The sequence below is a fragment of the Hyperolius riggenbachi genome, chromosome 3 (assembly GCF_040937935.1).
Source record: "Hyperolius riggenbachi isolate aHypRig1 chromosome 3, aHypRig1.pri, whole genome shotgun sequence".
Taxonomy (NCBI): domain Eukaryota; kingdom Metazoa; phylum Chordata; class Amphibia; order Anura; family Hyperoliidae; genus Hyperolius; species Hyperolius riggenbachi.
In genome coordinates, this window is record NC_090648.1 from 172,459,539 (window position 1) to 172,474,365 (window position 14,827).

Sequence of the window (14,827 nt, forward strand, 5' to 3'; positions counted from 1 at the left end):
TTCAAAAGTATTACTGGGCAGCACAACTTCAGCACACTTCTGCATGGTTTCTAGTCCCAGCCTCATGAACACTGAATCGCTCGGATATCCACAAGACCCCACTTTTGGAAGCCCAGCCCTTGATACTCTCCGATGTTTTGTCCCTCAAGATAAAAAACACTATACAATTCTTATGCAGGCTGCACAGGTTTGGAAATGTGTTAACAAATTATACAGTGATAAAGGCATTGGAAAGCATACCCCTTTGTGGGATAATCCCAAGCTCATCGAATTTAATAAAACTATACCTGACTTTTCATTCTGGATAACCAAAGGTGTGATCATGCTTGATAATATTACATTCAATGGCCAGATTCTTTTGTTCTCTGAGATAGCAAATACATATTCCATCCCTGTTAACCAAGAATTTAGATACTGGCAGCTGAGACACGCCTTTAGTAAACAATTTGGTAACACCCCTATACAAATTTATAACTCCCCTATCATAGAAATGATTAAGAACGGCCCAATCAGACAAATGATAGGTGAGTTATACAAAACCCTTCTGGACTATGGTGCAGAAGAACTTACCACCCCTTTATGAAATAAATGGGTATCTTGTGGGTTGGACATCACAGATGAAGACTGGGATGATGCTCTTTTTGCTCCTAAAAAGTTTCTCCTTGCGTAAGGGAACGTATTACGCAAATCTATATACTGCACCAGGCCTACCTAACCCCCAAACAAGTCTCCAAATACAGCTCACAAACCTCTGACATATGTCCCAAACGCCACATTTCCTCCCCAACCTTTTTCCATCTGATTTGGGAATGCCCAGCTATCTTTACTTTTTAGGCCCAAATTACTACATTTCTATATGACAAGATGGGTTGTCCTATGAACTCTGACCCCATATTGTGCCTCCTTGGTGTAATTCAGGATGAAGCACTTGATAACTCACTTAAAACCTTTTTATCTGAAGTCTTGTTTATGGGCAGACTAGAGGTGACATGTAGATGGCTAGCGCCCACGCCACCTTCCTTTGAAAATTGGGTCAAACGAGTCAGCACTGCTTTGCCACATAAAAAAAAACTTGTTTATTTGCACACAGGTGCACAAAAGAAGTTCCATCTATTCTGGGACAGATGGAAAAACCGGTAACATTCATACAAACTAAAAACTCCACATGCTAGTGCCCCCCTGAATGTTTCTGCATATCTTGTGCAATTACTACGTCCTCTTAGGTATTTGTTTAATCCACCACTATTCCTAATATTTGTGCTTGCTGATACATATACCTTCCTATACAAACATACGTTATTTTCTCTGTGAATAATGCTGAATACTTGGGTTTGCAGTAATGCTCATGTACATCTCTTATATGCGAATGTATGCCTTGTAACTTTAAAATCCTGTTCAATAAACTTTGTTTTGGTTAAAAAAAAAATATCTGTAATTTTAACCTGACCACTTCTCACTTGAACCCTCCCTCTGCTGATGCCTAAACCTATCCTGACCCTTGTGCTTCAATCTCTGCTGATTTTAGCTCCACCTTCGCTGCTACAAAACTCCTTCCGCCAACATTCAAGCTGCCTTATTTTGATAATTATTGGGCGCCGCTGGTGCCCTAAATTACCCCCTGGGCACCTTCATAGCTGCCATTAACATTGTGGTCTATGTGGCGCCCATTTACCAGGCAGCTGCCAGTGCCCGAATTACCTGCTTTGACCCATGGTTCCTGTAAGAGTGTGACAAAGGACTAATTTTTAGTGAATTCTGCTGCTAAATCTAATAGATTAACAAATTGGGTTAATCCTCAAAAGGAGCATGAAAAATACAGAGACAGGAGACGAATACAGAGAGAAATACAGAGAGATACAGTTTGCCCAGCTGGGGCTGAAAGAGACCAGAAAGCCTCCTTACTAAAATGCTATGCAAAACAGAAATTTGCCTTCTTAAAACACAAGGTATTTGCGATTATTCTGGTTGGAGTGAGCTCTGAGGAGTCCCACAATGCATCACTGCTGAATATGCAAATCACCTCTTTGTTGACCCTGTAAGCTAAACACACCTCTAGAACCGCTGGAATGCAATGCATATTCAGCAGTGATGCACTGTAGAAGGCAAACTTATTTTTTGCAAGACTAAAGTAGAAAAGAAGAATGACAGAGTCCCAGGTCTCCCCCCACATCCACTTGTTTAATCAATGCATAATCCATCCTAAATCAAAAGTGCCATGCTTGTAACGCATTTGGCTTGTTCAGGAAACATCCATTGGAATAAAGCCAGCATAGCTATAGCAACGCAGAGAAGGAGTAGGCCTGCCTTTATCCTTTATTTGTGTTTTTCTTTCAAAGTAAGTTTTTATTTGTGGTGGAATTATCACATTTTAGTTACCTCTTTCAGGCCACCTGCTTGCGATTGTCATAGCCAGAACACCAGAAAAACATAGTAACATGTGGTTGCCACAGCAACTTGTAAACAAGACAGCTACTGGGTAATCCATTCCTCAGCACAAGGGTAGGGCTTTTACACAGATTACTTGCAGCCCACAGGCTTTATGTAATTATTTTATTTAGCGACAGAGAGATCACACTACAAGTTACAGGCCATCATCAGGTGTCCATAACATATAGGATGATCTCTCTATTGTCAGATAAAAAGACTACCAGTCAGTGGCAGGGGCGGACTGACAACTCATGGGGCCCCCGGGCAATAGGAGATTTTGGGGCCCCCATACCAGTGTTTCCCACCTTTCACGTTATATTTTTACAGACTAAGATATAATAATTTACTGACAACAGTAAATATGTTATATCTTATACTGATAAAAACCCCTGGGCCGCGTGTAGCGCGGCGCGCCAAAAAATGGGTGTGGTCACGCAACAGAATATGGGTGGGGCAAAATATACATGACCTTAGCAGTGGTGTAAAAGGTCTGCCGGGGAAGTTTGAACTCTGCCATAGTGTTTCCCCGCAAAATACATGTAATCTGACAGCATTTCACCGAAAATCCATGCAATTTGGCAGAGGTTCTTCCAAAATACAGATAATATGGCAGTCGTTCCCCCAAAATAGACGTTATCTGGCAGCAGCGGTTCCCCCAAATACACATAATTTGGCAGCAGCAGTTCCCCCATTATACACAATCTGGCAGCGGTTCCCCAAAAATACACAGAATCTGGCAGCTGTTTCTCAAAATACACTTAATCTGGCAGCAGCAGTTCCCCAAAAATAGTTAATCTGGCAGCAGTTCCCCCAAAATAGGTGCCCCCAATATAGGTAACCAGGTCAAAAGGTATCCCCAGTGGAAGTAACCAGGTCTATAAGTTTTCCCAGTGCAGGTATCCAGGTCTATAGGTGTCCCCAGTATAAGTAGCCTAGTCTACAGGTGTCCCCAGAATAGATAACCAGGTCTATAGATGTCCCCATGTAAGATAGCCAGGTCTATAGATGTCCCCAGCTAAGATAACCAGGTCTATAGGTGTCCCCAGTATAGGTAGCCAGGTCTACAGGTGTCTCCAGAATAGGTAGCCAGGCCTATAGGTGTCCCCAGTACAGATAGCCAGGTCTATAGGTGTCTCCTGTATAGATAGCCAGGTCTATAGGTGTCTCCTGTATAGATAGCCAGGTCTTTAGGTGTCCCCAGTATATGTAGCCAGGTGTATAGGTGTCCCCAGTATAGCCAGGTCTATAGGTGCCCCCAGTATATACAGCCAGGTCTATAGGTGCCCCCAGTATACTGTATGTAGCTGGGTCTATAAGTGCCCCCAGTGTATGCAGCCAGGTGTATAGGTTTCCCCAGTATATGCAGCCAGGTGTATAGTTGTCCCCTGTATAGCCAGGTCTATAGGTGCCCCCAGTATATGTAGCTAGGTCTATAAGTGCCCCCAGTATATGTAGTCAGGTGTATAAGTGCCCCCAGTATATGCAGCCAGGTGTATAGGTGTCCCCAGTATATGCAGCCAGGTGTATAGGTCTCCCCAGTATATGCAGCCAGGTGTATAGGTCTCCCCGGTATAGCCAGGCGTATAGGTGCCCCCAGTATATGCAGCCAGGCTTGTAGTGTCTCCAGGAGGGGAGACAGCCAGTGAAGGAGGGCGATGGGCATAGCAGCGGAGAAGGGGGGAAGTTTCCCCCCCCTTCTCTCACCTTGGGGCCCCCCTTCCTGGCTCTCCCCTCCAGAATCGGTAAAGTGTCGGCGCAGCGGGTAGCAGCTGACAGCGGGCGGAGACTTACCGCTGTTCAGCCACCGGAGGGAGCGCTGATCTGTGTGCCACTAGTCTCGGCTTGAGAAGCCCAGACTAGTGGCACACAGATCAGCGCTCCCTCCGGTGGCTGAACAGCGATCTCTGCCCGCTGTCAGCCGCTGCGCCGACACTTTACCGATTCTGGAGGGGAGAGCCAGGAAGGGGGGCCCCAAGGTGAGAGAAGGGGGAGGTGAACTTCCCCCCTTCTCCGCTGCTCTGCCCATCGCCCTCCTTCGCTAGCTGTCTCCCCTCGTGCTCAGGGCTCTCTGGCGGGCGGCGGGCCCCCCCTGACCACGGGCCCTCGGTCCGTGCCCGAGTGCCCTAATGGTCAGTCCGCCCCTGGTCAGTGGTGTGATGCTTCATTCTTCCCTACTGAGTAGTCATTGGGGTGCAATGATGCCTGAAGATTTTCTTTGTATTTCTCCCTAAGCATCCCTATTCAGTTTGTCAGAAAACCACCTCTGCGAAGGATAAGGTCTCCCAGAGCCATTATTCAGATTCTGGGAAGAGTGATGCATTGTAAACACTCTTGGACCTTCACCTGTTCACCAGTGCGGGAGGGGGAGGGGGGTTCATTGACACAGGGGTGGGTAGAATTTAGACTCCCAAAGTTACAAGAGAAAGACCAAGCGTCATTTTTAGGCAACACATTTATGATGCGATCCCCGATCTCTGGACACTTCAGTTTGGATCACAGAACCAAGGTGCAGGTCGCATTGGAGGCTCACGACTTTACTGCTATCTACTGTGTCTCCTTCCCTATTGTTTCCACCCCACTACCCTCTAGATTGTAAGCTTGCAAGGGCAAGGACCTCCTCCTATTGTTTCTTATTGTGTTGTAATTTATCATATGTGTACCAATTCTAGTGATATCTCAAACCACACATTAACTATGTATGTATTTGTACTTGTATTGCTGGATTGTCATGATCGCACAGTGTCTTGAACTTATCATGTATATACTATATGTTCCCCAATATTTGTTTTGCATTATGTACAATGCTATGGAAGATTTTGGTGCTATATAAATAAAAAATAATAATAATTATAATAAAAGGAGATAAACCTGAAGTTTGGAGCTGTCAGGAATCTTGTGTTGCCGCTTTCTGCCTGCTGGTGGCGACATGGAGCAGGACTGTCATGGACTTCTATTATTCCACCAGCAGATGGCTCTGAGGACTTTGCATTGTCCTGAAACTCCACCATCCACCAGCAGGGGGTCAGTTAATGCTATTGTAAGGACTTGCAGTTCTTTATCTGATTACCTGTTACTGACCTTGCTCTCCTGTTTGACTCTGATACTCTGCCTGATTCCTTATTACCGTGTATGATTGTATTTATTTTTATGTTGTTACTTTCTGTATATATGATTGTGCACTTAGATAGTCAGGTGTTGTATATATTTGTCACTGCTTCCCGGGTTATTTGTATATCATTGGTATCATTCATAAAGCTGTTGTCGGTAATGAGACTCAGTGCGGAAAAACACCGCTGCCGGTATTTTAGACTTCTGTGTGGGCATTCATAGAAAAGGATACAGTTGCGATAGCAGTGCGGAGATTTCCCGAACTAGGCTGGCGGTAGGCAGGCGGTAGGCTTGCGGAAACAGGAGAAGCTGCGGAGTTGATACATTTCTCCGTGTTCCGCTCTGCTGCAGCTGCCTGGGAGGTCTGTGTGTCTCCATTCACTTACATTGTTATCGCCAGATCAGAGGGAGCGGTATTCCCCGTCCTCATACCGCTTGCGGTAATCTTTATGAATTGACAGTTTGTTACATTTTTTATGATAATCATCGCACAAGGTGGTGATTTATCGCTCTGCTCAGAAATGTCAGCTTCGCATGCGGAAAGAGACTTTATGAATGGAGACTTTGCTAAGAGATCGGTAAAGTGAGCTGTTTTCAGCATTTCCGCATGCGGAAATGCTTTATGAATGATAGCCATTGTGTGCTGTGTATAGGTTTGCATGATATTTGCAATAAATCTTTATTTTTGCACCTTATTCCCTAGTTCCAGTGTCTGTATACTGCAAACTGTGGTCAAACCCTGTTTCTTCATTCAGGTCTGTGACAGGGGCTTTGTTGAGACCACATCCCAATCCATTTGGAGGGGATTTAATTCAGATCCTATTGCAGAAAAAGTGTAAATGGATTTTTAATCTGACTATTACCCATCTGGCCTAAATTTCCTATGTCTCTGCAGATTTTTGCAGATGTGATGAAGAGAGGGAAGCCTTCCCCTCATTTCCCCTCCTGTTGCCTCCTTTTGTTATTCTTTTTTGTCCCTTTAATCAAGGATTTATACTTTTTGGTACGATATTGTAGTCAGTTATGGGAGGTCCCCTTTTCCCTTACTTTTCAATTAGTTATTCCCTACACTCTACTATTGCATGCTGTTATGATGCTTATGATACACTTAGGGCTCGATTCACAAAGCGGTGATAACCCAGTTATCACGCCTAAAAGACTTTAGGCGTGATAACCTTTGCACTACCAAATTTATCACCGCTTTGTGCTCTAACTCGCGCGAAGCTACCGCGCGTACGCGCGTACGCGTGTACTTGCGCGCGCAAAGTCCCATAGGGCTTAATGGGCACTTCGCGCGAAGCACGGTGCGCTGCGCGCGCAAAACTTTGCGCGCGGGAGTTTGCGCGAATTCCTTCAGATCACGCCTAAACTAAGTTTAGGCGTGATAAAGGGCTTTTCACAGGCGTGCAAAGTGTTTGCACCGCTTTGTGAATCAGGCCCAACCTGCGCTTTCCACTGAGGAGTCAGCATTATAACCAATGAAACGCATCAGACCCTATTCGTGGTGCTGTCCAATTAGTCTCCCTGACTGGTCCAGCTCCCAGATACATGCTAGTAGCTGGCTGTTTAAATCACCTTCCATGTCTGCATTCATGTGCTCTTTGTGGTGACGGGAGTTCATTAAGGATTGTTTACCCCAGGAACATGCAAGTACTCTGTCTTGTCACACTGTGTAGCTAGATTTATGCATTCAGTGTAGTGCACTGGTTACCCTTTGAATGATTTTTTTCTTTTTTTATGTGGTATGGATACACTACACAATAACAGTATTGCACCTGTGGCCTGTGTGTCTGTTTTTGCTTCTGAAGGATTGCAATTGCAATGGACTCTGTGGATACAAAACTGTTGTTGCTCATACTACATAGCACCATCTGTTGCCAATTACCTGTTTGTTCATGTGGAGCATTCCCTTTAGAACGTTTTTCTTTATTTTATTTCACTTTATTTCACTTTTTCTCCTGAGTTTTCTCCTAGGTGATGTTTTCATATCGTGGGCCATATGCAATTAACTTTTTCACCTGAGTTATCTCCTTGGAGATAATGTTCATTTTCTCTTTAAACTAACTTTGCAACATTTTACAATTGAAAAAGTACCCAAATGTTGGTGAAATAGTACTATCAAATTAATCTTGAGTATTTTCTTGCTTGCTGGTAGCTTAAAAGGCATTTAATGAGAAGTTGTGAAAATATCACCTCAGAGAAAACTGAGGTGAAAAAAGGAATTGCATATAGGCCAATGTGAATTGATTAAGTCTGAATGGAAAAAAAGGCTCTGGTCCTTAATGCCGGGAATACACGGGTCGACCGCCGGATCGACCCCAGCCGCGTCCCCGCTTGTCGGCGCATGCGTGCGGATCGATTACCACTCGCCCCCGCCGGCGCTTCCTTATCAGCGCTCGATTCCCAGCCATTGTCCGCAGGCGGGAATCGAGCGGGCGGGGGTTGAGCGGCTTGATCGGGCCAGCTGAATATTATCAGCTGGCTGGATCAGCTGGTCAATACACGGTACAGAAACGTACCGTGTATCCCCAGCATAAGGGGCGAAAAGACTGTGGTCCTTAAAGAGAACCCGAGGTGGGTTTGAAGAATATTATCTGCATACAGAGGCTGGATCTGCCTATACAGCCCAGTCTCTGTTGCTATCCCAAACCCCCCTAAGGTCCCCCTGCACTCTGCAATCCCTCCATAAATCACAGCCACGCTGCTGACAAACAGCTTGTCAGAGCTGGCTGTGTTTATCTCTATAGTGTCAGTCTGCTGCTCTCCCCGCCTCCTGCAGAACTCCAGTCCCCGCCTGCATCCCTTCCCTCCCTGCTGATTGGAGGGAAGGGATGGGGGCAGGGACCGGAGCTATGCAGGAGGCGGGGGAGCAGCTGAGACTGACACTACAGATGTAAACACAGCCTCACAGCATGGCTGTGATTTATGAGGGATTGCAGAGTGCAGGGGGACCTTAGTGGGGTTTGGGATAGCAACAGAGGCTGGGCTGTATAGGCAGATCCAGCCTCTGTATGCAGATAACATTCTTTAAACACACCTCGGGTTCTCTTTAAGTGGTTAATAAGCATGTGAAGAGGAAATATTACAATTTTTTTTTTAAATTATAAGCTTGTAAATAGTGATGGACGCAAAACTGAAAAAAATGCACCTTTATATCCAAATAAAATATTTCCACCATACATTGTGATAGGGACATAATTTAAATGGTGTAATAACTGGGACAAATGGGCAAAAAAATGGGTTTTAATAATCGTAGCATGTATTATTTTAAAGCTATAATGGCCGACAACTGAGAAATAATGATTTTTTTCCATTTTTTTTCTTAAAGCAGTAGGATCAGCCATACTATGCCAGGGAAAAAAAACACATATATAAGTAGATAAATACTTGACCTACTTACATAACACATGTATTATACTGTCCACGTTTTGATTTCAGTGAATGTTATATAGTAAATTACGAGAATTCTGTTCCTGGCGGGGGCCATGTCTTTTGCCTACAGTTAAGGCTAACTCGTGATGTCATTTCTGCCTTTTACTTTTTTTCTTGTCTCCTCCAATCACTGAGTCGCCTCAGCCTTGCTTGTAAACACAAGTGAGTAGGGGATTAGGTTTCAGATAAGAAGCTGGCAGGGAAATAACGGGAAGAGGAGGAATAGATAATAGATAAAAAGAACCCCCAGCATGCAATTCTTTGGCACGACTAGTAAAGGACCAGTGTTCCTTAAGTATGTGATAACTCCAAATCATAACAGCAGAAAAAGTTTTGAATGCAGGATTAGCATCTTTATCACTTAATACACTCAGACCAGTTGCTGTTGAAATTTGATTTTTATGGTGACGATACCACTTTAATATTCCCGTTAAAATTCATTTATTAAAAAAAATTCTTAGCAAAATGTACCACCCAATGAAAGCCTAATTAGTGGCAGAAAAAAACAAGATATAGATCAATTCATTGTGATATGTAGTGATAAAGTTATTGGCGAATGAATGGGAGGTGAAAATTGCTCAGATGCATAAGGTGAAAAATGACTGAAGGCTGAAGTGGTTAAGCAGAAGATGAAAAACTACCTTGTAGAAAAAAAACTTATGAGAAAAAGTGATTTGCATATGGCCCAATGGCCCATATGCAATTAATTTTTTCTTTTGAATTTTCTCCTACGTGATCTTTTTAAACTAGTAAATAAATACCTTTTAAGTCACCAGAAAGCAAGAAAATATTCAAAATAATTTTGATAGTACTCTTCACTAACTTTTTTGTACTTTTTCAAGATCTAGTGGCTGTCTTAGGGCTCGTTTCCACTATCGCGAATCCGCATGCATCCAACGCATGCGGATTCGCACATGGTATACAAGTGAATGGGCCTGTTTCCACTGTTGCGTTGGTGATGTGCGTTTTTTTGAGCGGTGAAAAAACGCACAAAAGAGCCAACGAATTCGCCTGAGAGTGGAATGCATGCAAATCGCATGCAATGTATTTAATAGGGAAATCGCATGCGTTTTCCCCATGCGTTTTTTTCTGCGAATTCGCATAGGTGCTGATGTAAATTCACACAGGCAGTGACATGGTTAAAATCGCATATACCCACACCTATGCGAATTCGCGGCAAAAAACGCATGGGGAATCACATCCGCATGCGATTTCATCAGCGGTGGAATCCAGGTGATTCCGCACCGCAATAGTGGAAACGAGCCCTAAGATGAGTTTCTCCTACATAACTTCTCCTACAAGAGATTACATGGGAAGCATGTGACTGATTTTTAAATCTCTGGCTGGCTGGTAGTGATCACATGATCATACAGTATCTCACATCTAGCCTCTGTGGAAGTTAAAACAGGAACCAACATAAAATGATCATGACTAGCCAATCAGAGATTTATATCACTATCACATGCTTCTCCATGGATTCTCCTCCTGTAGCATAGGAGAAAATAATATGCAACTTGTTTGAAAAATATTTATCTGTACAGCAGCCTGTATGTTGGCTTTTATATAAATTAATAATAACAACATAGCACTCAATTTTAAAAACAGTATTTCAAACCTTTGCTGTGTTTGTATAATATTAAGATAATTTCATGCAAATTCATGAAAAGTCTTAGGAGCTCACATTTATTATTTATTTATTTATTGTATTTATAAAGCGCCAACATATTACGCAGCGCTGTACATTAGTTTAGGTTACAGACATGTGGTCTTACAAATGTATATTTCATAGCTGGAATCCATTTTTAATTAAACAAAGTAACATCAAGTACCTTGTCTACCTTTTTACTGTTGGCAGCATCATACAACAGAACATTTCCACTTCTGAACAATCACAGTTACATATTTCATCGCATACTCGGGCTTCTAGCAACACGATGTAATATAGAAGTCAGCTTCAGAGAAATCTACTGATTAAGAACAGTACTGAACACAAGCTGACTTTCAGAGTTAAAACTTTTCTTTGTGCTGTATTAAAAATAGTTTGCTCTTTCAAGACACAAGATGCTGTTTTTCTAGTGCTAAAAAGCTGCATAATTTAACAGTCTAGTTATAACCCAGACCTCGTTAATCAGCTGTGCTGTGAGAATGGCTGACCCCAACAGATACCTTGTAAGATGCAGTGATGCGTGCATACATTGCCTGTGTTAACTTACAGTGGAAAACTCTATTTTGGTTTATGATTATATAAATGCCATACATACCATTCTGTAAATTGGTGTTAGGAAAGTCTACCTTTTCGGTTGTAGCAAGCACCTTGCTACAATCGAAAAGGTAGACTTTACCATAAAATTTAGGGAAAAACATGTGAATGATTTATCTTTGTAACTAAGCAACAGGATGCATTTGGGGGGACAAGATTTGTACATTTGAATTGCACATATTCCTGCTTGTGTTGGTGGCTGACTTCCCAGGCATCTATGTTACTAAAGCCAGAAACTCCTATTAGTGTTAGGTGTAGCTATTCGTTTCAGAACAAGTACACCAGCCTAGCTCAGCCATGGATTATAAGGATAATCAATGAGATGCAAATATTTCTGAGTTCGTACAGGATTCTGTAAATTTGTATGCAAATCTATTCATCTTGAAAATGGACCAATCAAGTCCAACCAAGGATTAAATTGATTGGTCCATTTTCAAGCTGCATATATTTGCATAAACGTTTACATAATCCTGTGTGAACTAAGAAATATTTGCATCTTATTGATCATATTGATCATCCCTAGTGGATTATAGACACTGGGGTCTGATTTACAGACTACGTTTGTTTCCAGAGGTTGACATTTATGTTGTTAAACTTGCACTAAATGCAACAAGTTTAATGAAAGCAAGAAGTTTTGAATCAGTATGATTCCATTGATTGACTGACTTACAGTAAAAGAATACGTGTAAGCTTTCAGCTGTGCAGCCGTCGTCAGACTTCAATCCTGTAGTCTGACGAAGGCTGCATAGCCGAAAGCTTATTCTTATTCTTTTAAGTTAGCCAATAAATGGTATCAAAACTTCTTGCTTTTACTGATGGCTAACACAGTACAATACTCTACTACAAGTTTAGTGACAAATAATTTACCTGTTGGAGTTAGAGCGGTCTGTATATTATTCCCCAAAGCAGTTGAGCTAGGTTATTGCATCTGTACTGAATCTTTAACTAATATATATCATTCATTATTTTGCTAATGCTAACCGCACACATATAGATTTTAAAGCAGTATACCTACAGAGATAAAATACTTAAATTATTGAAATAAAAAAAGAAGGGTAAGTATAAAAAGACTGCTAAGTCGTTACCACAGAAGGTTAAAAGGCGGTTAGTTTGCATACTTTAAATTGTGCAGCGGTTTGCCGGTGACGAGCGTCCCGCGATTAGCGATCGTGATTAGCGTGCATAACACGCTAATCGTGATCGCTCCAAAACCGCCGCAGTGTCCAGTGATTTTTCCACGCTAATCACGGGAAAATCACTCCTGCAAAACGACGGCGGTAATCGCCGGCGTTCTGCGGTTCTAAGTGGGAACGGGCCCTAATGGGGGAAAAGAGGTGCCCCAATATGCAATATAAAACTATGTTAAAAGCAAATAAAGAAAATCAAATCGCTAGGGATATCAAATCTAACCCAAAGAAGTTTTACAAGTACATCAACTCTAAAAAAAGAAAGGTTGACTGTATAGGACTCCTAAAGGATGAGGGTGGGAACTCAATGGTGGATGACCAAGGTAAGACAGAGTTATTAAATGCTTTCTTTGCTTCTGTCTTCACAAGGGAAACATCACATTGCAAATTACAGAGACGGAAGAGTCTCAATCTTCCAACTGTAATATTAAATACTTAACGCAGGAAGAAGTGAAGGCAAGACTAAATCAATTAAAAATAGACAAGGCACCAGGCCCGGATGGCATGCATCCTCGGGTCCTAAGGGAATTAAGTTCAGTCATAGATAAACCCCTTTATCTTATCTTTTGTGACTCTCTTGCAACTGGCAGAGTCCCAGTAGATTGGCATACAGCCACGTTTTCCCATTATTTAAGAAGGGCAAAAAATCAGATCCAGGAAATTATAGACCAGTAAGCTTAACATCAGTTGTGTGCAAACTATTTGAGGGGTTACTAAGATACTAAGAGATACTATACATGACTTCATAGTAGAAAATAATCTTATTTCTCAGCATCAGCATATGTTTACTAAAGACAGGTCCTGTTTGACTAACATGCTCAGCTTTTATGAGGTAGTGAACGTTAATGTGGATATTGGGAATGCTGTAGATGTGATATACTTGGACTTTGCTAAGGCTTTCGACACTGTTCCCCACAAAAGTTTGGTGTAAAAGTTGAGGATGCAAGTACTTGGGAAGAGTCTGTGTGCATGGATAGGGAACTGGCTAATGGACAGAAAACAAAGAGTTGTGGTCAGTGGATCATACTCAAAATGGGTGACTGTTGGCAGTGGGGTCCCACAGGGGTCTGTACTGGGTCCAGTGTTCTTCAATTTATTTATTAATGACCTAGTAGATGTAGTAGAAAGAAATGTTGCTATTTTTGCAGATGATACAAAATTGTGCAGAATCATCAACTCTCAGGAAGATAGTGACATATTGCAACAGGATCTGGATAGGATGGCTATATGGGCACATACATGGCAAATCAAATTCAATGTTGAAAAATGTACAGTCATGCATTTTGGTCGTATCAATGGTCTAGCACCATACAAAATAAATGGAATACAGTTGGGGACGTCAACTTTGGAGAAGGACTTAGGAGTACTCATCGACAACAAGTTAAATAATCGTATTCAATGCCAAGCCGCTACAGCTAAAGCTAATAAAGTTTTGGGATGTATTAAAAGGGAAATAAAAACTCGAGATGCTAGCATAATATTGCCCCTGTTTAACTCTCTAGTAAGACCACTTCTGGAATATGGAATTCAGTTCTGGGCACCACATTACAGGAAAGATATTGCAGTTTTAGAACAGGTGCAGAGACGAGCAACAAAATTGATACGAGGGATGGAAAGTCTCACTTACCAAGAAAGGTTAGATAAACTGGGTTTATTTAGTCTAGAGAAAAGACGCCTTAGAGGGGATCTAATTAACATGTATAAATACATTAGAGGGCAATATAAAAGCTTGGCCGATTAGCTTTTTTGTCCCTAGGCCTTCTCAAAGGACATGATCTGCGCATGGAGGAAAAATGTTTCAGCCATTTATTTAGGAAAGGGTTCTTTACAGTAAGAGTGATTAAGATGTGGAATGCATTGCCACAGGAAGTAGTTATGGGAAATTCTATACCTGCATTTAACCACTTAATGTTTACAGTACAGTAGATCTACTCCCCTAAAAAACTTCATCTAAGCCTCAGGGGAGTAGATATTCGTAACTCTGCTACAATCGCCGCTGTGCGTGCTCTCACGTGCTCATGCACAAGTTCTTACTGCCACATGTTAGCCCGGAGATCAATGAATGGGAATGCAGTTCCCATTCAATTTTCTAGTTCCCCGTGTCCATGATCGCACATCAATTAGATGCCTGCGGTCATTTGTAAACACTGTAACTTACACTTACACGCATTAGTTCCTGTTTGTGTACTAAAAGCATGCGCAGGAAGCTAATAACTGAGGACATCTTGTGGCCAAAATTAAAATTACACCTACAATCATTTACTTTAATAAAGAGACCTGCACATAATTTAAAATTAACCCCTTACCTCCCACTCTCTCCCATAAATGCCCAAATAAAACTTTTGCATTTAGAAAAAATTATAAAATAAAGTTAAAAAAAACCCGACATAAATAGTTACCTTAGGGACTGAAC

At 42.0% G+C, this 14,827-nt stretch overlaps 1 protein-coding gene across 6 annotated transcripts in view; it reads right to left on the bottom strand.

Moving 5' to 3' along the window:
• Positions 1 to 14,827, bottom strand: part of LOC137563158 (uncharacterized) — a 246,475-nt gene that overhangs the window by 225,247 nt on the left and 6,401 nt on the right. Inside the window, exon 1 of one of the 6 annotated variants that reach the window (XR_011030273.1) lies at positions 2,377 to 2,419. The exons of the other annotated variants lie outside the window; for them this stretch is intronic. The gene's annotated coding sequence lies outside the window, so the exon portion shown is untranslated. Of the gene's footprint in view, positions 1 to 2,376; positions 2,420 to 14,827 lie in introns of those variants that run through there. 6 annotated transcript variants of the gene reach the window in all.